This window comes from Ahaetulla prasina, chromosome 1, assembly GCF_028640845.1.
Source record: "Ahaetulla prasina isolate Xishuangbanna chromosome 1, ASM2864084v1, whole genome shotgun sequence".
NCBI lineage: Eukaryota > Metazoa > Chordata > Lepidosauria > Squamata > Colubridae > Ahaetulla > Ahaetulla prasina.
Genome location: NC_080539.1, coordinates 336,708,986 through 336,732,548, shown reverse-complemented (window position 1 = coordinate 336,732,548; position 23,563 = coordinate 336,708,986). Strand labels below are relative to the sequence as shown.

General features: G+C 36.5%; 1 protein-coding gene across 3 annotated transcripts in view; it reads right to left on the bottom strand.

Annotated features, from left to right (window-relative positions):
- Window positions 1–23,563, bottom strand: part of EML1 (EMAP like 1) — a 175,633-nt gene that overhangs the window by 87,325 nt on the left and 64,745 nt on the right. The gene's annotated exons all lie outside the window — the stretch shown is intronic.

Genomic DNA, 23,563 nt, shown 5'->3' with positions numbered 1-23,563 from the left:
AAGCCTATCTGGGGCTTCCTAGGCAGATAAAGAGGTAACCTCGCCGGCACCCAGCCTTTAATCACGCTGCCAACTTTGACACCACAGCAGCACGGCTAAGAGAATTGGTACATGCAAACTATCCGGGTGGGGATCCGAAGGCTGTTCGATCCACAAATAGGGCGCGCTTTGAAGGAGACCCCCTTCTGTAAGGGCAAGGGTCAAAATAGCCGACGCGAAGTTTTTTTTTTAAAAGGGGGAATCTGTGGGAGATTCTCTGGAATGGGCTCTTCCCTGCTCCCTCCCACCAAGTGAAACAGTTAAGAAAAAAAGGCAATCCCTGGGACACGAAGTACAGTAGGCTGCCTGCTGGGCTGTTTGCATGCATGTGCTGCAGTGCAGAAGATGCTGTCAAACAGATTCCATCTAAATAGGAAAGCCTAATTAGAAAAAAAAAACGGGGCTCCCAAGCATGTGCAGAATGCCTTTACACTGCTCCCAGCACTTATCAGGAATTACTGCCGCCATACTGAGAGAAACCATAAATTCCAACAGCCTTCAACTCTGACACATCATTTTGTACATTGATCTTCCTGATAAGAAGCATAAACAACCTTTCCGGTTTTTTAGCGACTGCAAACGACGCCCTTCTCAGCCTGCAGTTCCCTGCCCCGCCCAGTCGTGGGAAGGGTGTTCCTTTCAGCCCCTCCCCCGCCTTCAAAAGGAGGACTCGGGAGCGAGAAGCCTGAAAAAACGGGAAAGAAATTTGGTGATTATTTGCGGAAGGTCCGGGAAACCGCGGGAGGCCCAACAGAGAGAAAGTGAAAGGAGAAAGAAGAGAAAAAGACATTCTGGCGGAAAAAAAATCTGGCAGAAACGCGAGATTACCGAGGGCGGAGCGATGCAGTCAATCAATAAATATTATTGGAGGAAAAGCAGTCATTTCTGACGCTGGTCGCAGAGCGGAATAGGTTGCCTGTTGCTTCTGAAAATCTGGGAATTTTCCCCCCCTTAAAATGCTTCTGAAACTGGCCCTTAAGACTCTTGTTCTAGTTTTCGCCTCCATCCGAGAAAGTACGAAATAATTAAAAGGGCCTTGCGGTTAAAGAAGTGGGCCTCAACTTGCAAATCGTTGCTTGCAAACCTAAATGCTTTTACTTAGCAGCGTAATCGGCCTTATTGCAGCTTTAATTGATGCTAAAAAGGAAATCTGTAATTAGCGACATGAAGAGCTAGAGGAAATCCAAAATTATTTTAAAACGACTTTTTACTGATAAAAATTCTGTATAGAGTAGTATACACGTGATCGTCCATAGGAAGTACTTAATTTATTTTCAGAGTTCAAAAGGTAACATGCAAAACATCAAGAATTGTACAGATACATATATTTTTTTTTTATTCAAAAAGTTTTACAAAATTTTCCCCCTTTCCCCCTCCTCCCCTCCTTCGCAACCCCTCCCCCACTTCCCGGAACGAGCACAAGGTATAGTTAAAAGTAAAACAAACATATGCTAAAAGTTTTCGTCCCAACTTAATTATACCCTACAATCATCAATTCCTAACTTCCCCAAAAGCAATCAAAAATAATACATCATAATCATTCAAAAACAGTCTGATAACTCTTAGTCTGATATCTACGTTGAATATAGTCAATCCATTTTTTCCATTCCTTTAAGTATCTTTCTTGCGTATTGTCTTTCAAAAAGGCTGATATCTTCCCCATCTCAGCCAAATTGGCAACTTTCAATATCCATTCTTGTATTGTTGGTACTTCTTTTTTCTTCCAATATTGTCCTATTAGTAATCTTGCTGCAGTTATTAGATTTAAAATCAATTTAGTCTCAATTACTGTACAATCCGTAATAATTCCCAACAAGAAAAATTGCGGCAGGACAGATACATATATTGAATGCACTATTGCACTTGCAACAAATTTAATAGAAAGTCCCATTAAATTTAGTGTTCCTTATTCCAAATATAAAGATTCTAGTCTTAGTTATTTTTATATTATTTATTCATATCCTGCTTTTATTATTTTTAACATGAAAATACTCAAGGTAACTCAAGGCAGTGAACATATCCAGAACACCTTCCTCCTATTTTCCTCACAACAACCACCCTGTGAGGTAAATTGGACTGGCTGAGACAATGACTGATCCAAGGTCACCCAGCTGGCTTTCATGGCTACTTATGTGAAAGTCTGCAACTTCACACAAGGAAGTAAACTCAGCGGTATTTCTGGATAAATTTGCCAGGAGTGTATATATTGGGCTATATATAACAGTTGAGAGTTATTAAACTGCTAAAACTATTCAACTTTAAAGTGTATGGTAATAGGGAATAGAATTTCTGGTCAGCCTCCAAACTGCTGGAAGAAACCAAAGTTACTGTTGTACAATAATGTAGAATAAAATTCATCCCTCTTTAAGAACACTATGATATATTCTGGATATATCAAGCAACATATTTTAATCACACATTCTGCTAAACTGATATATTTTATCATAATTTAATTGAATAATCTACAATTGTTTGGGTTTGCACAATACAATAATTCATAAACTGACTTATAACAATATCTGAGTTTAGACAGTAAATCAGAATAAAAGAAATTACACAATGGCTTGTTGTAAAAAGTCTACCTAGTAGCCCTATCATGTATTGTAATGAAGAGAGACCATTTAAACATTTTTATTTTTTAATAATTTCCTGGTTAAAGGTCAAGGAGAGAAGGATACATTTTAGGTGTACTTCAGCTTTCTGATTTCTGCTGTTTATAAAACCTATCTTTTGCTAATCAAAAATATTTTATATTGTAAGTTTCATGAGGCTGAGGCTTAGTCCCATTGTTAGACTGTCGCCTTCAGGTCTTTGAAATATAGTACAATAAACATATTTATTTGATTCTGTTTAATCATGTTGGATTCTCGGAAACCGCTTAGACTTTTTCAGAAGTGGTTTTTTGCCATTGCCTCCTTCCTAGGGCTGAGAAAAATTGACTGACAGCTTTGTGTCTAGGATGGGACTAGAACTCACAGTCTCCCAGTTTCTAGTTTGATGTCTTATTCACTACACCAAATTGGCACTTATATAATACATAATAAAATACAAGCAGGTGTTTTCAATTTGAATAGGGAAAGTGTTAGAACAACAGAACAGTTCCTTTTAACTATGCCAGTTATCAAGATGATTTCTGGAACATCAAAAAAGTTATGGATCAAACATTTAGATATATCTCATATTTATTTGTTACTATAATTCCTCTAAAACATAGTGTACTAAACAGGTTGATAAACATATCTCTGCATGCGTTACTACATGATTAACTGTTGGTAATCATGTAGTAACGCATATAACTAGTTTCTTTTCAGATAACATTTAGCTCAGGGGTCTGCGGCATGCCAGCAACCAGTCCACACAAACAAGTAAAGCCCCATCTGTGGGATGCAAGCAGCATGTGAAACCATACCCCTCAGCCACGATATCACATGCTCTAATATCTCATATTTTTTACTATTTTTCTGTGGAGTCTGTAGAGTTCTGAATTTTGTAGACTAGGAAAGATTTGCAAGGGCAAATAATTCATGTATTCATAAATCATTGCCAAAACAAAATACACAGTTGACTAGCCAAATTCTCTATGTGAGAGAAAGAAAGAAAGACAGACAGACAGAGAAAGAAGGAAAGATTAATTCACAGTTCTGAATATTTGTTCAGCCAAGAATAACATATTTAGGATGCATGGTGAAATGATAAATCTTTTCAGGGTCTTTAGGCAAGAAAACAAAACAAAACAACCTCCAATTCAACCAAACAACCTCCAACCATTCGTCGCTCAGAACTCCCAACCAACTGTCATCCAAAATTAGGTACGCATGCCCCTTATTTCTTTCTTTCTTTCTTTCTTTCTTTATTATATTTGTATACCGCCCATCTCCCGAAGGACTCAGGGCGGTTCACAGCCAATAAAACAACAGAAAATATATAATACATATAAAACAGCAAAAAAGAATAGAAAATTAATTCAAATGATGGCCTAAAACTTTTAAATACAAATTTAAAACCCCGTTTAAAACCCCAATTTAAAACTACGTTCACGCTAGTCCTGCTCTTCGAAACAGCAACGTCTTCAGCTCGCGGCGGAAGGACCTGAGGTCGGGGAGTTGACGAAGCCCCAGAGGGAGCTCGTTCCAGAGGGTAGGAGCCCCCACAGAGAAGGCCCTTTAAGGGATCCTCTACCGCTCCCTGATGGAGGAGCGAGCGGGTCACCCTAAACAGGGCGGCTGGGCGGTTATCTGCTGATGCAATGAGGTTGGAAAAATACTCCCGTTTTGCCAGCCTCATTGCCACTAGATAGGTCCGAATTTGAGACCTAACTAGTGTCCGGTCAGATTCCTCTACACCAAACACTGCAGATCTTAAATGCAAATTGATAAATGCAAGAAGCATTGTAAACAAATTGCCTGAATTTATCCTCATGTTAAAAAATGATAAATTTGATATATTTGTATGCGAAACATGGCTGAACTCATCCCTCCCTGACTCCATTATTTCAGACAAAAAGTATCATGTTTTTCGGTCAGATCGTGAAATTCGCAGAGGAGGTGGAATGGCTATCTTTTACAAAAAGTCTCTGAATCTAAAAAATATTCAAATTGGACATAAACTTGCTCTTCCTGAAACTATTGTATGCGATCTGTCCCTTAACATCACACTTCAATTCTTACTTTGCTACAGAGCCCCTGACTACGACATTGCACATGCGAACATGTTAACCACACTACTAACATGGGCTACCTCTTGCCCATATCCTCTCATCTTCCTGAGTGACCTCAATCTACCTCTTATTAACTGGATAACAAATGAATGTACAACTGAACCCATCCATAGTACCCTATACAACGCTGTTACAAATCTAGGTCTTGTACAACTAGTAACTAACAATACAAGACTTAACAACTGCCTTGACCTCATCTTCTGCAACAACACAAACTCAATTTATGGACTACAAATAAAAGAACCCTTTTCCAACAGTGACCACAGCTTGATAGATTTTTGTCTCAATATATGCCCTTACAAAAAACGTCATAATAATGGTATTCCAAACTACAATTTCAAAAAAGCCAACTATGACCTTATAAACACCGACCTCTCATCTCTTGACTGGCAAAATCTCTCATCTCTTGACTGGCAAAAGCCGTCGCCAGGGGGGCTTTTTATCAGGTTCGCCTGATTCGCCAGTTGCGTCCCTTTCTAGACCGGGTTTCCCTGCGCACAGTCACCCATGCCCTCATTACATCTTGCCTGGACTACTGCAATGCTCTCTACATGGGACTCCCCTTGAAGAGCACCCAGAAGCTCCAACTGGTCCAGAATGCGGCCACGCGGGTGGTAGAGGGAGCACCTCGTGGCTCCCATATAACACCTCTCCTGCACGGACTGCACTGGCTCCCGGTGGTCTTTCGGGTGCAATTCAAGGTGTTGGTTACCACCTTTAAAGCGCTCCATGGCTTAGGACCGGGCTATTTACAAGACTGCCTACTGCCACAAACAGCCTCCCACCGACCTGTGCGCTCCCACAGGGAGGGCCTCCTTGGGGTGCCATCGGTGAAACAATGTTTCAATGACTGGCGACCCCCAGGGGGAGGGCCTTCTCATCCCTCTGGAATGAGCTGCCTCCGGGGCTTCGACAACTCCCCGACCTCCGGACCTTCCGCTGTGAGCTGAAGACTTTTTTATTCCATCGTGCTGGGCTAGCCTGAATAAGTAATTTTAAATGGGGTTTAGTTTTTTATACTGTTAGTTTTTAATATTTTGGCCACTATTTATATAAATTTTAGTCTGTTTTTAATTTTGTATTTATTGTACTTTTTAACTGGCTGTGAACCGCCCTGAGTCCTTCGGGAGAAGGGCGGTATACAAACGCAATTATAAATAAATAAATAAAATAAATAAAACTGTATCACTGCTGAAGATTACTATAGAGTTTTCCTACTTGAAGTCAAAAGAGTCATTAAACTTTACGTACCACAAACCACCACCAAAATAAACAAAAACAAATTACCATATCAATAAAAAAGCTTCAATCCAAAAAAAAATCCCTTGGGAGAAGAAACAAAAAGGGCTATGTAGCTAATTTCAAAAACTGCTACAGAAATATATGCAACCAAATAAAAACTGAATGCTCCAATTACCACACCAAGCAAGAAGAAGAACTTCTGCGCACAAATTCCAATCGTGCTTTTTATAATTTTGTGAACAACAAACTTAATGACTCGAGATCCATCCCACCACTAAAAGAATCTAACGGCAAAGAATATAATGATGAAACAGTTAAAGCAAACATCTTTAACGCATTCTTTGGCTCAGTCTTTGTTAACATAACGGCTCATACCCAACATTCCCCAATCGTACCAACAATGAGTACAACGACCTAACACATATAGATTTCACAGAAGATAATGTTGAAAAAGCTCTTCGCAAACTGAAACCATCCCTATCTATTGGATCTGATGGACTATGTGCATATTTCTTAAAAAAGCTTTCCACTAATATAGCAGAACCCCTTAGCATAATCTTTGAAAAAGCTTTCATGACCCGTTCTCTTCCTAAACTTTGGTCACTAGCCACGGTCATCCCTGTCTTCAAAAAAGGAGACCCCAGCCTAGTTGAAAATTACAGACCAATCTCTCTATGCTGCATCACCTGTAAAGTAATGGAATCTATCATCAACCAATCCATTACCTCACACTTAGAAACTAACAACCTACTCTCCAAAAAACAATTTGGTTTCAGAAAAAATTTATCATGTAACTTACAACTTCTTCACTGCAAAAACATATGGACTACAAATCTTGATCAAGGCAAAGCAATAGATGCAATTTACATAGACTTCTGCAAAGCTTTTGACTCAGTGGTACATGATAAACTTCTCCTAAAACTAAAATCCAACGGCATCTCAGGACCCCTCCACAACTGTATAACAGCTTTCCTGTCAAACAGACAACAAGTGGTCAAAATTGGCAGTGCTCTATCAAATCCTGTTCCTGTCAATAGCGGCATTCCCCAAGGCAGGGGTTCTTGGACAAAATACCTTATGCCATCAGACTTGAAATCCTGGGTTTAGAAAACTTAGAACTCCGCCACCTTTGACATGACCTGAGTTTAACTCATAGAATCATCCATTACAATGTCCTTCCTGTTGAAGACTACTTCAGCTTCAATTGCAACAATACAAGAGCACACAATAGATTTAAACTTAATGTTAACCGCTCCAATCTTGATTGCAGAAAATATGACTTCAGAAACAGAGTTGTTAATGCTTGGAACACACTACCTGACTCTATGGTATCTTCCCAAAATCCCAAAAGTTTTAACCAAAAACTGTCTGCTATTGACCTCACCTCATTCCTAAGAGGTCTGTAAGGGGCATGCATAAGAGCACATACGTGCCACCATTCCTGTCCTATTGCTTCCTTTCATTATATCCTCTGTAATGGCCTCTGTGGCTCAGGCTGGTAAAACAGTCTGTTATTAACACAGCTGCTTGCTATTACTGCAGGTTCTAGTCCCACCAGGCCCAAGGTTGACTCAGCCTTCCATCCTTTATAAGGTAGGTAAAATGAGGACCCAGATTGTTGGGGGCAATAAGTTGACTTTGTATATAAATATACAAATAGGATGAAGACTATTGCTAACATAGTGTAAGCCGCCCTGAGTCTTCGGAGAAGGGCGGGATATAAATGCAAATAAAAAAAATATATCCAATTAATATAGTTATTACATACTTATGCTTATATATATGCTTATATATTGTATAATTATTTCATGCATATGCTTATATATACCATTGTGACAAAATATAAAAAATAAAAAAGAACATGTCATTATTTTTAATTGTTTTAATGCAAAACCAAGCTGCTCATTTTAGCCTCCTAATTGAGCTATAAGCTGATTCAACTACCATGGTTTTTAAAAATGGAAAGTTAATAATAACAACAGAGTTAGAAGGGACCTTGGAGGCCTTCTAGTCCAATCCCCTGCCCAGGCAGGAAACCCTACACCATCTCAGACAGATGGTTATCCAACATTTTCTTAAAAATTTCCAGTGTTGGAGCAAGTTTTGTATCCGTAAGTGAAGTTTTGTATCCGTTAAGTCCTTAGAGTCGGTCCCTGTCATCTCTGTAACAGAATTTAGCAAAAATAGGAAATACCTATGTCTAAGACAGTGATATTGAGGGAAAGCGATGGAGGGAAGACCCAACAAAGTAAATATGGCAGTTGTGGTATTTTAAGCATGGACGTTTTGTAATACCTGACCTTCGGACCTTCCGCCGCGAACTGAAGACACATCTTTTCATTCGCGCGGGGCTGGCTTGAATTTTATTGAATTTTTATTGGTTTTTTAAATTTTTAAAATTTTTAATATTAATCTTAAATGGGACTTTAGTTTTTTATATATTTTAAAGTTTCGGGCTAATTATAATAAGTTTTTTAATTTACATTTTAAACTGTACATTGTATTGTCTTTTTTACTCCTGCCTGTACACCGCCCTGAGTCCTTCGGGAGAAGGGCGGTATAAAAATCAAATAAAATAAATAAATAAATAAAATAAATAAATAAATACGTGCCACATTGATATGCACATAAAATAGGTGAGGCATCATTTCCCTACATTGTGAAGCTTCAAAGCATCATAACAAACTATCAGATAATTATAGATAGACTTAGTGCAACTATTTTACTTTTTTAAAAAACATCTGAGCATTCTGAACTTTATATCCTTGACTGAAATGAAAGGGACAAAATAAAATTGGTCCACTGCCATCATAAGATTATCTAACCTGACTTTGTATTGTCATGTCACCCATAGGATACAATTGGTGTAACCTTTTTTACTGTCTTGAACATTCTTGGAGCAAGCAGAACTAACTCTGTTGGCCCCCTTCTTCTATGATGGAAAGCTATAAGCTTTATTCAAGCTATTTCATATCAAAACTCCTAACAACTTGCCTATATTGGTCTGAATCCTGCTCTGCTTCTCTGCTTATATTCCGCTTCTCACTTAATTAATAAGGAGAGGGACCAACAGCAAAGCATGATTGGAAAAAACAGGCCCTATTTTATTTCTTTTATTAAGAGGCAAAATGGGAGCTTTAATCACTCCATAAATTCCACCTAAGACAAAAGGGATAAACAACTGAAAAATGTACCCCTGCTCTCTATAGTGTTGGCAGGCACATCCCTTATGATCTGAGAATGCAAAGTTTAAAAAATAATGATGAAGAAGAACCAGGTCACAAAAAAGTTATACAGGCCTGACATCAAGCTGTCGGCAAGCCTGCCTCAGGGATGTATGAATAGAGGTCTTTGTATGTACTGTACATTGTTTAGATTAAATATCCTCATCAGCCTAAACCATACCTGATCTTTAAATACCATTCTATTACTGCTAAAAATTCACCATATATATTATATATGTTATTTAGGTTTTGGCATATTTGGGTCTTTTCCCATGTAAGGTTGAAAGTATCTAGGTGACATTTCGATGAGGTCTCACTCGTCATCTTCAGGCTGGAGTTTTTGCCTTCGTGCTTAGGTGAGCAAAGCGTGGTTATAACAAATATATATATTTGTTTTCTGAGGTTTTCGCAAAAACCTACATATATATATATATACTATAAATAAATAAATACATATAAATAAATACAATAAATATAAGTATTTATAGAGAAACGGCAGTTATAACCACACTTTGCTCACATAAGCACGAAGCCAAAAACTCCAGCCTGAAGATGACGAGTAAGACCTCGTCAAAACGTCGCCTAGATTCTTTCAACCTTACATGGGAAAAGACCCGAGTATGCCAAAACCTACATATCTATACCCGTGAAAACCTACGAAAACATATATATATTATTTTATATACTTTGGGACTAGGTCGTACATCACAATTGGTTTTGTTCTTATATCTTATATTTTAATACAAAATTTTGCTTTTCATGTATGCTAGCACTTCATATTAAGGTTGGAGAGAAGGGCTTAATTATAAAAACATCTGGGCACAATGGATCACTCAAGGTGCACAACAGATGCACTGAATGAAAGTATATTGCAGATGCTAATCAAGCCTTGATAAAGTCATTGTATGAATGGCTGATTATTAAATTCTCAGGAAGAAAGTTGAGAAATACACATAAGGTTTATATTAGGCTTATAATGATATTTACTATTTTTATGTATAGACATATGCTGTGTAGATAAATGCAGGAATAAAATATATTTCACCTAAGGTATAAAGAAAGTAACAACAAATTTTCTCTGTTCATAGTCCGAGAACCATTAAATCTGGTTTATAGGCTGCCAACAGACCTTTGCTTTCAAAAATGAAATATTAATATGATATACGTACTATTGAATAGAAAAAGCATCTAAACAAATCTAATCTGTTTTTTGAAATCATGTACAGGAAACTTATCTAATGTGACTTGTGCACATTTTAGTGCTTTATTTTGGAGGTAGAATGGCTTTTATGTTTTAGTCTTTGAATGTCAGTATATGATATTATCAAATTTTGGAACCAAGATAAGCAAAAGGAGAAATATTCTAGTAATTTCATTGCTTTGAATTGCTTGATGCTTTGTAATCTTGTTAGACTACTAAAGCACAAAATGAAATAGAGAAATAATATGCTTAAAAGTATGCACAGCGGTGTAATAGATTTGGAAGCATTTTAATGGACCTCTGAGAACTAAGAAACAACCACTAAAATATCTTACCATTAAGCATTATTCAGTCAACAATGGCGTTGATGGATTTGTACAAATCCAAATTGGTTTATAAGGAAAAATATATCAGAAGCCATCTGACTTAAAACACATCCCTTTGAATGACATAAAATGGGAGATTACTATCTTTGAGCCATAAAAGAAAATGGGACAGTCTACTTTTAGTTCTTGTCACTTTCAAGCATACTGAAACATTTATTCCATTCTTTTTTCACATAACCGGTAATTTAAGCAAAGTCTACATTCACACTTAAATAAACATTTCAAAGTGCATTTTCTCTTAATGTATGTATTTAAAAACATGGCATTTGTAAAATACACATTATAAGCAACACAGCAATAAAATGTTAAAAATTTTAAAAGTATAATAAAGATCATAAATGAAACTACAGAGAAAGTTTTTTCTTTAAAACAATCATCTAATCTGCACATTTACATGTTTGTAATCTTAATATAGATATCATTTTCAATTTCCATATTAAATAATTTTTCCAAAAGAACATTTGCATGGATGAAGTTAATTTATTATAAGCTGTTTTATTAATAATCTAAAACACAGAGTCCAAAGTGAGTAAAACTATCCTTCAAGAATTCTTAAAATTCTTTTGATTATTTCCTGTGGTATTTATTTTAATACTAATGCTATTTTCTATGTTTTTTAAATAATGCTGATCGGGGTGAAATCTAAAAATTTTCCCTACCGGTTCTGTGGGCAGGGCTTAATTGGTGGGTGTGGCTTGGTGGTCAGGTGACCGGGAGGGCATGGCCAATAACAATAAATAATAAAAATAATAAACAAAGTACACAAAACAATAAGAGGTACCAAAAACCAACTTTCACACTTTACACACACACAACACAAGACAACATAACTGACTCACACACAATGTAAAAGTAGCTGCACTTCACCCAAAATGGCCCCTGCAACAAGCAGGAAACTCATACAGCCACAAAAAGCTCAAAAACCAACTTTCACACTTTACACACACACAACACGACACAATACAACTGACTCACACACACACTCAAAATGCCACATACAGCTTTGTGAGATTTTGTGTGTTTGGGTAGTTAGAATGAAACACTACAGAAATACACCCCAATCTCAGAAAGCTGCACAAATATTTTATTTTATTTATATTTTTTAGTTAAAAGCAGCTACATTTAAAACTTCCTTAACTTTAAATTGCTGTCTAAAAAAAAAAACCTTAAAAAAAACCAATTAACTATTTTTTAAAGCTCCCTCCCCTTGTTATTTACAGAATTGGAGGCAGGCAGATTTAGTTGCTCACCGATGAGATGGATTGCAGGCAGGCAGTTTCAGTTGCTAGCTGATGCAATTGATTGCAGCAGCTGAAGCAAAACAAAGCAGGAGTGAGCCCGAAAGAAACAGCAATTAGGCAAGTGGGGACAGGGCGATTGCATGGGCATGGGCAGGGGCCATTGTAAGAGATTGTTAAAAAACGATTTTAAAAGCCTGTGATGATCAGGCAACTCAGCTGGGATCGCCAGAGGAGCCTTTTAAAAGCTTTTTTTTTTTTGCAACCTCTTCGGCCAAAGAGGTTGCAGAAAAAAAAACTTTTAAAGAGTCCTTATGATCCCAGCTGAGCCGTGTGATCATTAAAGGCTTTTTTTTACCTTTAAAAGCATTTTTTTGGCAGAAGAAAAAATGTTTTTAAAGTTAAAAAAAAACCTCTGATGATCACGCAGCTCAGCTGGGGCAGGGGGTGGGGCCAGGGATTTTTGCTACCCATTCTCCGAACCACCCACCGCCATCGTTATCGGATTGGGCGATCTGGTCCAAACCGGGAGCATTTCACCCCTGAGGCTGATGCAAAGCAAAAGAAAAGAATAGTAACTCTGACAAACATCAATAAATATTAAATCAATGTTATATCATTTTATATATATTTGGGGAAATGGATAATAAAGCCACATTTTTTTTAATTTACATTTATATCCCGCCCTTCTCCGAAGACTCAGGGCGGCTTACATTGTGTAAGGCAATAGTCTCATTCTATTTGTATATTTACAAAGTCAACTTATTGCCCCCCCAACAATCTGGGTCCTCAATTTACCTACCTTATAAAGGATGGAAGGCTGAGTCAACCTTGGGCCTGGTAGGACTCGAGCCTGCAGTAATTGCAAGCAGCTGTGTTTTAATAGCAGGCTATCTTACAGCCTGAGCCACCCACGGCACATTAGAGCAGATTGCCCAAGGTAATTGTAAAATGAGAAATTTCCTCAAAAAGTTTCAACCATAAGTAGCCATTATCAAAAGAGATGATGATATTTATTAATTTGATTTAAATAACAGCTATGCAACATTTTAGCTGAGAATTGTGATTTATCTTTAAGACAAGCCTAATATTCATAGATAGCTGTACTCTCATATGCCTCTTAGGCTGGGACATCTGTCCACAGCGTAGTGTCCTCTAGACATACAGTATTGGACTTCACCTCCCTAAATTGATCTAGTATGCTCAAACTTTTAGAATTCAAGGAGTTGAAGTGTAATACATCTGGAGCATATCAAATTCCAGAAAATTGAATCGAAATCCACCACTGTAGCTTCCAAATTAAAATATATTGAATGCAAAATATTAAATCACAAATAATGCTGAAATATTTTGTCAACCCAAAGAGATTCCACAAAGTCTGTTGAGGAATGATTAAGAATCATTTCCATGGCTTTGAATTATAATGCATAATTGATTCTGATTTGTAAGGCAAAAGGGATTTTGCTCCTACCATCTTCTTCAGAACTCATATGCTCTGAGCATCTGAATACTAAATGTGCTTCTTGCTATTTTCCCTCATTATTCTCAACCATGTTGCAAGAGGACTGATTATCAAAACTACTATGTACTGCATATCAGAAGATATTCTGCATTTTGACATCAAAAGCATAATAATTCATTCTGCAGAAACCTTCCCATAGGCATTGTATAATGTGACTAATATGTAATGTAATATGTAATGTTAGTACTAAGTTCAGTGTATGCTCTAAGATATTGTAAATGCAAATTAATACTTTAAAATGGTTAAATACTTGAAGCTACATACAGTAAACATCCTTATCATATCACTTATACTATCAAAATCTGATTATAACTTAAAAAATGAGTTAACTCCTGTATTTGCATATAGATTTACCATTTTTGTATCTCATATAATCATCAGGACTTTTGTGAGGTATTTCATGGGTGACACTATGATAAATGTGTTTTAGTAAGTATTTTTAGAGCAGATTTCCACCACATGATGCCTTTGGATAAATGGGAAGTACATTTCTTAAAATTCTGAGCAAGAATGGAAGCAAGGTGACCTACAGTTGTGCTGCAAATAGAATTACCAGATTCTGATCATGCTAGTTGAGCACGAGCTAGTTGAGCATTCATCCAATTTCCAAGTGCAATTCAAGATGCTAGTCACTACCTTTAAAAACCCAAAAGGCTAAGAGACCACCTTTCGCTAATCAGATATACCCATTTGATCTGGGTAGTCAGAACTGCTTATGGTTTCCATCTACCAGAAGGTGACGTAAGGGTACAAAGGCCGATGTTCCTGTAATGGTTCTCCTCCTATGGAGAAGCTTATTTTCTGAAGGGAACATAGCCCCCACTATTTTGGCCCTTCAGAATTCTGTCAAGCCTTGCTTTTTTCAGGATTGCAGCCCTCAGTGTATATTTAGTTTAGTTACATATTGCAGAGTCCAATTGGATTGAAGGGGTGTATACATTTTATAACTAAATTCTGAGAATAGCAGTCCCAACAAATACCAAGGGTATTTTTTTTGAAAAGCTCTGATTGTAAATGTTACAAAGACATATATAATGAGTAAAAAGAGAGGTTCCTGTACCATCTCCTTTCAAGAATCTATTAAGTCCAGAATCACACATGGGGTATATTATTTTAGGAAAGTTACAGAATGTAAGTACTAAAAAAGATTAGGGGCAAAAAAAAAAAAGGAAGAAAGCTACTTTCTCGTACCTTTTGCTCTGGTTAGCACAAGCTCTCCCAAAGCATGGGATCCTTGGCCACACACTCATTCCTTCCTTATCCCATCTTGTAAGATTATTTTGCCCAATGTGGGCAACATAATTATGCAGCACACTGATAAACTAAGGACTGCAATCCTCTATAAGTATTCCTCAAAAATAAGGTCCTTTTTAGCCATTGTAACTCATTTCTGGATAAATATACATAGGATTACACTTTGGCTTTATATTTCATGTTTTCTTTTTGCCTGAATTAATTTATATATCCTATAATCATCTTTGTTATAATTCTAAGATCATTACATTTGGCTACATTCTTACAACACATTTAATTAGATAAACTAATAAGAGGGAATGAATTGTGAAACAAATTTATGAAGGAAGAATGAATGGGTCAAGAGCAGGACTAGTCAAGACTAAGGAATTCGTGATTGGATGAAATTTATGAGAGTCTGAAAAGAAATTTAAATAATAAATAATAATGTCTGAAATGATATAGATATGGTGTAAACAAAGATAAAACAGTAGGCAGAGATATGATGAAAGGCATTGGTGTAAATTAGATTTACTACAATGTTATTTCTTTTTATTTCATGCTTTTAATTTCTTTGGGGTTTCTTGTTCTTATTCCTTTTTGTACACTTTGCTTAACATTACTTCTCCCAAAAAGGAATAGTGGGATACAGAGGTGGGTTTCAGCAGGTTCTGACCAGTTCTGGAGAACTGGTAGCAGAAATTTTGAGTAGCTTGGAGAACTGGTAGTAAAAATTCTGACTGGCCCCGCCCCCATCTATTCTCTGCCTCCCAAGTCCCAACTGATTGGGAGGAAATGGAAATTTTGCAGTCACCGTCCCCTAGATTGGTGAGGGAATGGAGATTTTACAATATCCTTCCCATGCCACGCCCACCAAGCCATGCCCAAGCCATGCCCACAGAACCAGTAGTAAAAAAATTTGAAACCCACCACTGGTGGGATAGTATATCTGTATATTTCTTTAAGTTTAAAGCTTAATTTACATTTTCTGCTATTATGGAAACTGAGAAAATGGGTTAACTCCAACCAGGTTATGTGTGTTTTGTGACTCTAATGACTATATGGCTATAATTACAATTTCTTAAAAATCCTTGTGCAAATCAATCCCAAGTAAGCAACACTTTCTAAAACCATCATGAAATGATATATGATCAATCATTAAATTGACAAGCAACCACCACAAACTCAGTAATAAGGATTATACTGGTTGATAAAAAGTATTTTCCATTTTCTTACATTATTGTAAATTACATTTTCTCATCAAGACACAATGCAATTATGGTAAATAGGGACATCTCAGGGGAACAGCTGCACATTTGGTTAAATTAGCAATCAGCACCATAAATTATACAACACGAACACATTTATATGCTGTAAATCCACCACTGTGAGAACACATTATCCATTTGTATTGAGCAATCGATTTAAAAATGTTGTTCTTTAGAACCCACAGGTTCTAAAAGGAAACACATTATCTCATATAATATAATATGTTATGTTGAATTGCCTTTATTTAAAAGAATAAATAGTAATAACAACAATCAGCTGGGAAATTGAAAGTGCACTCTCCTTTATTTGTTGTTACAAAAGTGTTGCTCTGCCATCCCAATAAATTGTCTAATCTATTTACATATCCCAGCTGCTATTATGAATGTAAACATATTAGGATACATTTCAAATCAATACATTGGATTTGAAGGCCAGGAGTGGCTGCTGTTGGGTGGAAGAAGTATTCAGTAGCCTATGAAACATGGTGCTGTTGGGTCAGGAGTAGCTACTGCCTGGTATGGGGGGCTGTGAGCAATTTACCAAAGCATCTTGCAATCTTCCTGGATGACTTTCCCATTGATTTTACTTGTGGGAAGGCGTCTGGAAATCTGTGAATAGTGATCATGTGACCATGGGACACTGTAATTGTTGTAAGTATGAGCTGGTTACCAAGCTCACAATCATGTCACTGTAGGGGTGCTGCGATAGCCAGAACTTCAAGGACCCATCATAAGTACCACTCATTCACCATAGTCATAACTTTGAAGGTTCGCTGAATAAGTGGTCATTAAATGAGGACTACCTATAATTCTCTGAGGAAACTATCTGTGATGCTGTTTTGCTACTGTGCCTTGGAGAGTGCTTAAACATACCATCTTGTCATATAGGATAGTCATTGTGGAACTGTTTCTTTTTTTTGTTGACTTAACTCAAGTTTCTATATAGATGATTCTGGATGCAAACAGTACGAGAGAGAGGGAGAGGAAAGACACAGACAGAGATTTGAAAATAGGGACTAGGGCCATGTGTGCTTCTGCAATCTATTAATTCTCCAAGGGATTAACACAGAATTGCATAAATACATGAAAGTGACTTTTAAAATATTCCCAATTTCACTGGATGAATTAAGACAGATTTGGTGGGAACTTGCCGTGAGACAACCCACAGCATTGTAGTTGGATTAAGGAATGTCTCAGCAATGACCACAGGGAAATTGATAGTAGAAAAACAAGATTACTGTAATAGACCCTAAGCATTCCTCCTTTTAGTCTCATGGTTTCTCTTAGGGTATACATTTTGGATTTTTTTGAGGGTCAACAAAATCATGGTAATAGCTTTCAACCTGGTAGTCATGGTGCACCAATAGTGTTATTATGAAGTACATGTAAAAGATAATTAAGATACAAATTTTTGAATAGGCTCTACTGTATTGCCTTTCAGATGTGTTGGGGTTCTGAGAGCCAAAATTGCCAACCACCCTGAGAAAGGTACAATTCCAGGAGCTCTCATTTGAAAACTCTGGAGGGCATTAAGATGCTTTTTGAGAACTTTTTTTTTAATTTTGTCAAAACAGTATATATGAGCATAAGCATGAAACAACTATACAACATATAAGCGTATATATAATGAAAGGAAACAATAGGACAGGAACAGTAGGCACTTTTGTGCTCTTATGCACTCCCCTTATAGTCCTCTTAGGAATGGGGTGAGGTCAATGGTAGACAGTTTTTGGTTAAAGCTTTTGGGAGTTTGAGAAGAGACCACAGAGTCAGGTAATGTGTTCCAAGCATTAACAACTCTGTTACAAAAGTCATATTTTCTGCAATCAAGATTGAAGTGGTTAACATTAAGTTTGAATCTATTGTTTGCTCTTGTATTATTGCGATTGAAGCTGAAGTAGTCTTTAACAGGAAGGACATTGCAATAGATGATTCTGTATGTTAAACACAGGTCTTGTCGGAGTTGGTGGATTCTAAGTTTTCTAATCCCAGGATTTCAAGTCTGGTGGTATAAGGTATTTTGTTGTTTACAGAGGAGCGGAGAACTCTTCTTGTAAAATATTTCTGGACTTGTTCAATTGTATTAATGTCAGAGATGTGGTATGGGTTCCAGACAGGTGAGCTGTATTCAAGAATAGGTCTAGCAAATGTTTTTTATGCTCTTGCTTCCAATAGGCTTTAGATACTGAACTTCTCTTTTATATTTCCATTCCAGGACTACCTGGATGTATGCATGGATTCATCTGACTGTTTGTAGGTTTTGAACAAACACTAAATCTAACTAACATTTTAGAGGATGGGAAAAATGAAATCCCACGTCACTAGTTTTACAAACTGAACAGGCACTTTTCCTCATATTGGCCTCAAATTCTGAAAAAAGCAAAGTAGTATTTGTACCTGGTTGTATATTTGAAACAAAATTTCTTCTCTGCTTGAATGTCATTTTTCATGGTGTGTTGGTATAGCTGTTCAAAATATCCTCCCTTAAGGATTTATGTATTCATGATTAACAATTTCACAAAGCGTAGCATCTTTTTCTATTCTCCTACCTTTGCAATTATAAACATGGATTACCATCAATGCTCCACAAATTAAGGTGCATTTGCAAGATGAATTAATGTGGATTAGTTAACTCTGTCATGTATTCCAGTCTCTCTTTTGTTCACACAGTCAAACTGGTTAACATGCAATAATGGCTGGACTATCCTTTGAATCTGGCCAAGATCCAAAGAAATAATAAGCACACAAAGCCAAAACTTTGTTTGATGTTGGTCCCAGAGCTGTTCACGCTGCCACTTGTGAATTAAACAGCAGCTTGTTTCATCAGCAGAGACTGCTGTGTCAACCTCAACACAGAAAGCTTCAGCTGTATGTAGTTTGCTGATCCAACACTTTTAAAAATCTGAATATTCCTTCAAATTTATCTGAAAACCTTGTATTAATAACATTAAAATACATCACATCGTGTCTGGCAATACCAATGAAAAATATAAGGAACCTTAGTATGGAAGTGTCTCCTATCCTAACTTGTCTCCTAATTTTGGGGACTAATTTTGGGCACTCTTGAATTACACGTTATCCTATTGAGGAAGAACCAGAACATATTTTTAGTCAGTCTTCCATGTTTGATTCCTAATTTGGATCAGTGATGTGTTCCTTATCTGTTCTAAAATTGTCTCAGAAATAGAAGCTACTAGCCCCAATACAGAAATAATTTGGACCAATTCACAAAGAAGCAAAATCTCTGCATAAATGCCTCTCACCCAACTCTCCATAACATTGGAGTAGACTAGACTATGTTACTACACTACACTATTTTTTAACTTGCCTTTATTATTTTTATTATTAAATAAATGAATATTATTATTTATGACAGAAAACATACATAATAGTCCTCCCTCCTTCTGTGTGTGTATGTGTGTACACATATACACACACCATCAACCTTCCACTTCTACTTAGGTCAGGGAAAAATCTAGATACAAGTAGTCATTGACTTACAACAGTTTGTTTACTGATTGTTAGAAGTTGCAACAGTATGGAAAAGCGTCCTATGACTGTTTTTTACAACATCCATTGCAACTTCCCCATGGTCACATGATCAAAATTCAGATGCTTGGCAACTGACTCATATTTATGATGGTTACAGTGTTCTGGAGTCATGTGATCACCTTTTGCGATCTTTATTTATTTATTTTTTATTTATTTATTTATTTTGTCATAACAGTATATATAAGCATAAGCATGAAGTAACTATATAATCTTCTGACAAGCAAAGTCAATGGGGAAGCTAGATTCACATCTTCCAGGCACTAAGCTGTTCCTTTGGTGATAACCTTCTAGAAAGTGCGAATATTGCCTTTTCACAGAGGATTGTTGTGGATCAACTGAGCATATTTTGGAAGCAAATTTTATTTGCTCATTTATTAATTAATTTATGGTATTACTTATCTGAAAGTCAAACTATAGTGTCAGTGAAATTTGCAAGCACAGCACAGATCCTGACAGTTAGAACAATTAATAAGTGGAAGACTTGCCTTCAGAAGTTGTGAATGCTCCAACACTGGAAATTTTTAAGAAAATGTTGGATAACCATCTGACTGAGATGGTGTAGGGTTTCCTGCCTGGGCAGGGGGTTGGACTAGAAGGCCTCCAAGGTCCCTTCCAACTCTGATGTTATGTTATGTATGTTATGATGCACAGTGAAAACAATTAGCTACCTAGTTCTTCTATGTAGACCTATATCATGCTGTATTGGGGATTTGGAGAGCTGTTAAATTCTGTATTTGTTTCTGTTACTTCTGTTATAGGCCTCATGGAAATCACTCTGTATACCTCAAATGTTTATTAAAGTCACTGTTATTCTACAATTTACTTTATAAATCTGGAAAATAATTAAAATTTAACCAAATAATAGAATCCAGTGTCCCCATACATCTCTTCTTTTTTAAATGAGATGACAACTGATTACTTGTATTTATCCATTATGCTGTTATGTTGTCTGATCATGTGAATAATTTGCTTATGTTAGGCTACCACATGCATAAACATGTTTTGTAAGATCTGATTGATTGAAAATAGCCTCATCACACTCCCATACCACTAATAATTTAGTATAAATGAAATGCAAAAGAAGAAATGGTGATTATGATCTGAAGTTCAGGCACTCTGTCCAGATCCATCTGCATCTAATTCCTTTGCTATAGTAGGATGTATCTTGTTTCTTTTAGCTTTATTATATTTAGCCAAAAAAAACATACTTAAAAGATTGTAAATATAAATTACCAGCTTAATAAGTGTCAGCTTTCTTTCAGGCAAACAGAGGAGATCAACATTAAAATTCTTCTAGCTCTGGTCACCAAAGAGGTTATTTATTAAAAGATTTTTGTGAATGGCCATTATTTTTCCCCAGAGTTCTGCTATTTTAAATTTTATTTGGCTTCCACCCAAAAATGACAAATCAAGCAAAGGTTTAGGATTACAAAGAACTCATACTGTATGAATCATCATTTGCAATTGTCATACTGTAGAGTGTGAACTTACAGAAAATAATATAATTAGGTGGAACTGAGAAGCTGAAGCACATCTACCTTATTATGCTCCTCCCTGCTTAAACAAATTAGGATGTTTACTGAAAATAGGTTCATTAATGTTATAGTAATGTCATAATCATTTGCAAACAGGAGTTCAAAAGGACCGTGCAATGACCTAAAATGGATTTTGGAAAGTTATGAACAGAAGAATTACAAATATGCATCGGCAAACAGCCAACCACATCAGGATAGTGTGCATTATATCCTACAGAATAGTGATTTAACTGCCAAGAATAGAGGAAAAACACACAGAACAGCTGTGAGATCAAAAGGCTAAGGAGGAATGCTAGCTTGATATGAAATCAGCAGATATGAGCATTTCTCCCCCTCAAAATGAGCTTTGAACAATTGAAGTCAAACATGAGAAGCAGCTTCCCTATAGCGCGTGTACTGAAAAAAAAATGATTTCATAATGATACTGTGAACACCTGCACAGAGATGCTCAATGAACACTCTGGCTCGAATCGCCATGAGCAAGATCAAGGAGATCTCTTGCAACAGTGTGCTTGCCTTGATCTTGCAATGCATCATTTCTGCCTCCTTTTTTCCCCATTCCCAAAGGCTTCCTTCTTGGCAAAAATTATGCGCATAATATCAGGTTCTTGGTGAGAATCCTGAGGTTTGTGGCCATAGTCCTCAGCTGGCAATAATAGTTTTTGGAGAGTCAAGATCTCTGGATGCTAATCTCTTTCTCATTCCCAAAGGTATGGACTTCATGACAAGGAAGAGAGCAGGTGGTAAAGAATACTCTTTTATTTTTATTATTATTATCAATTTAATTTCTGTAGCCACCCAGTTCAACAAGTAACTTTGGACAATGTACATTAGATCAATGCCCCGGGTCAATTTTTCTCTCATAACAAATTTAAAACAAACAATCATGAACACTTATTTATTTCTTTTTATCCTACAACTTCATAAAAATTTACTCCAATCATCTGATGAAATGGTTTGATCCATGTAGTATGATGATGTAATGAAATTGATTATTCTCAAAAGTATAATAAATTTCTTAGGTTTTTTTCCCCCCACTTAGACAACTCAGAAAACTTTCAGGCCAGTCTGAAAAAACATTGTAACAAGAGCTTGCAATAATATAGTAATGTCTCTAGCAAAATATTAGGACTTGCTACTTGTTTCAAGAAATGGTTCTATATTTAGAATTGAAATGCAGAATTCCTTCTCAGGTTAGTAATAACTGATTATTTTTGGCCTTGAGAGACAGATAATTGGTGAAAAATAACTTAGTTAATCTATATAAACAGTATTGTTTTGTTTAACATTATATTTCTGGATTCTTATCCTTCTTTTTATGGAATGCCATCCAATTAAGTTACTAATTAAAAGCACCATCAAAATTAGTAACATAACTAGTCATCATGATTAATGTAAGACACATTAACTTCAACATAACTTAATTATGATTAGCAATAGCTCTTAGACTTATACACTGCTCCATTATGTGCTTTACAGCCCTCTCTAAGCAGTTTACAGAGTCAGCATATTGACCCCAACAATCTGAATCTTCATTTTACCCACTTCAGAAGGATGGAAGGCTGAGTCAACCTTGAGCCAGTCAGAATCAACCTTCTGGAAGTTGGCAGAATGGCTCAGCGGCTAAGACGCTGAGCTTGTCGATCGAAAGGTCGGCAGTTCAGTGGTTTGAATCGCTAGTGCCGCGTAACAGGGTGAGCCCATTACTTGTCCCAGCTTCTGCCAGCCTAGCAATTCTAAAGCACTTAAAAATGCAAGTAGAAAAATAGGGACCACCTTTGGTGGGAAGGTAACAGTGTTCCGTGCACCTTTGACGTTTAGTCATGCCGGCCACATGACCATGGAGATGTCTTCAGACAGCTCTGGCTCTTCGGCTTTGAAACGGAGATGAGCATCGCCCCCTAGAGTCGGGAACGATTAGCACATATGTGCAAGGGGAACCTTTACCTTTTACTGCACTTTAACTGCACCACAATGGCTCTTAATCAAATAACTGAAAAGGAATGGTTCTCACCAATATTACAAGCAATCTGTTTATAAAAGTAGCATGCAAATACATAAATTAAATCCATTTAATATATTATAGCAATCTAATAAATGTTTATTCAAAATTTATTAAAATTTAAGTGATTTTATTAAAATTTATTTATTTCTCATATTTATATGCCATCTCAGAAACATGACTCTGAGCATTTTATAAAAACCAAAAAAAAATAACACTCTACAATTAAAAACATTGTTTTTAAAAGAAACCAGAAGGGCTTGGGAGAGCATTTAGATGTTACACATGATATAGCCACCCTATTAAATCCCAATTCCTATGAGACCCAAGCCTGTTGATAATTACCAGGTTTTAAGGGACTTCTGGAAATACATCAAATCTTACAAATCTTATAAAGGGTCCTT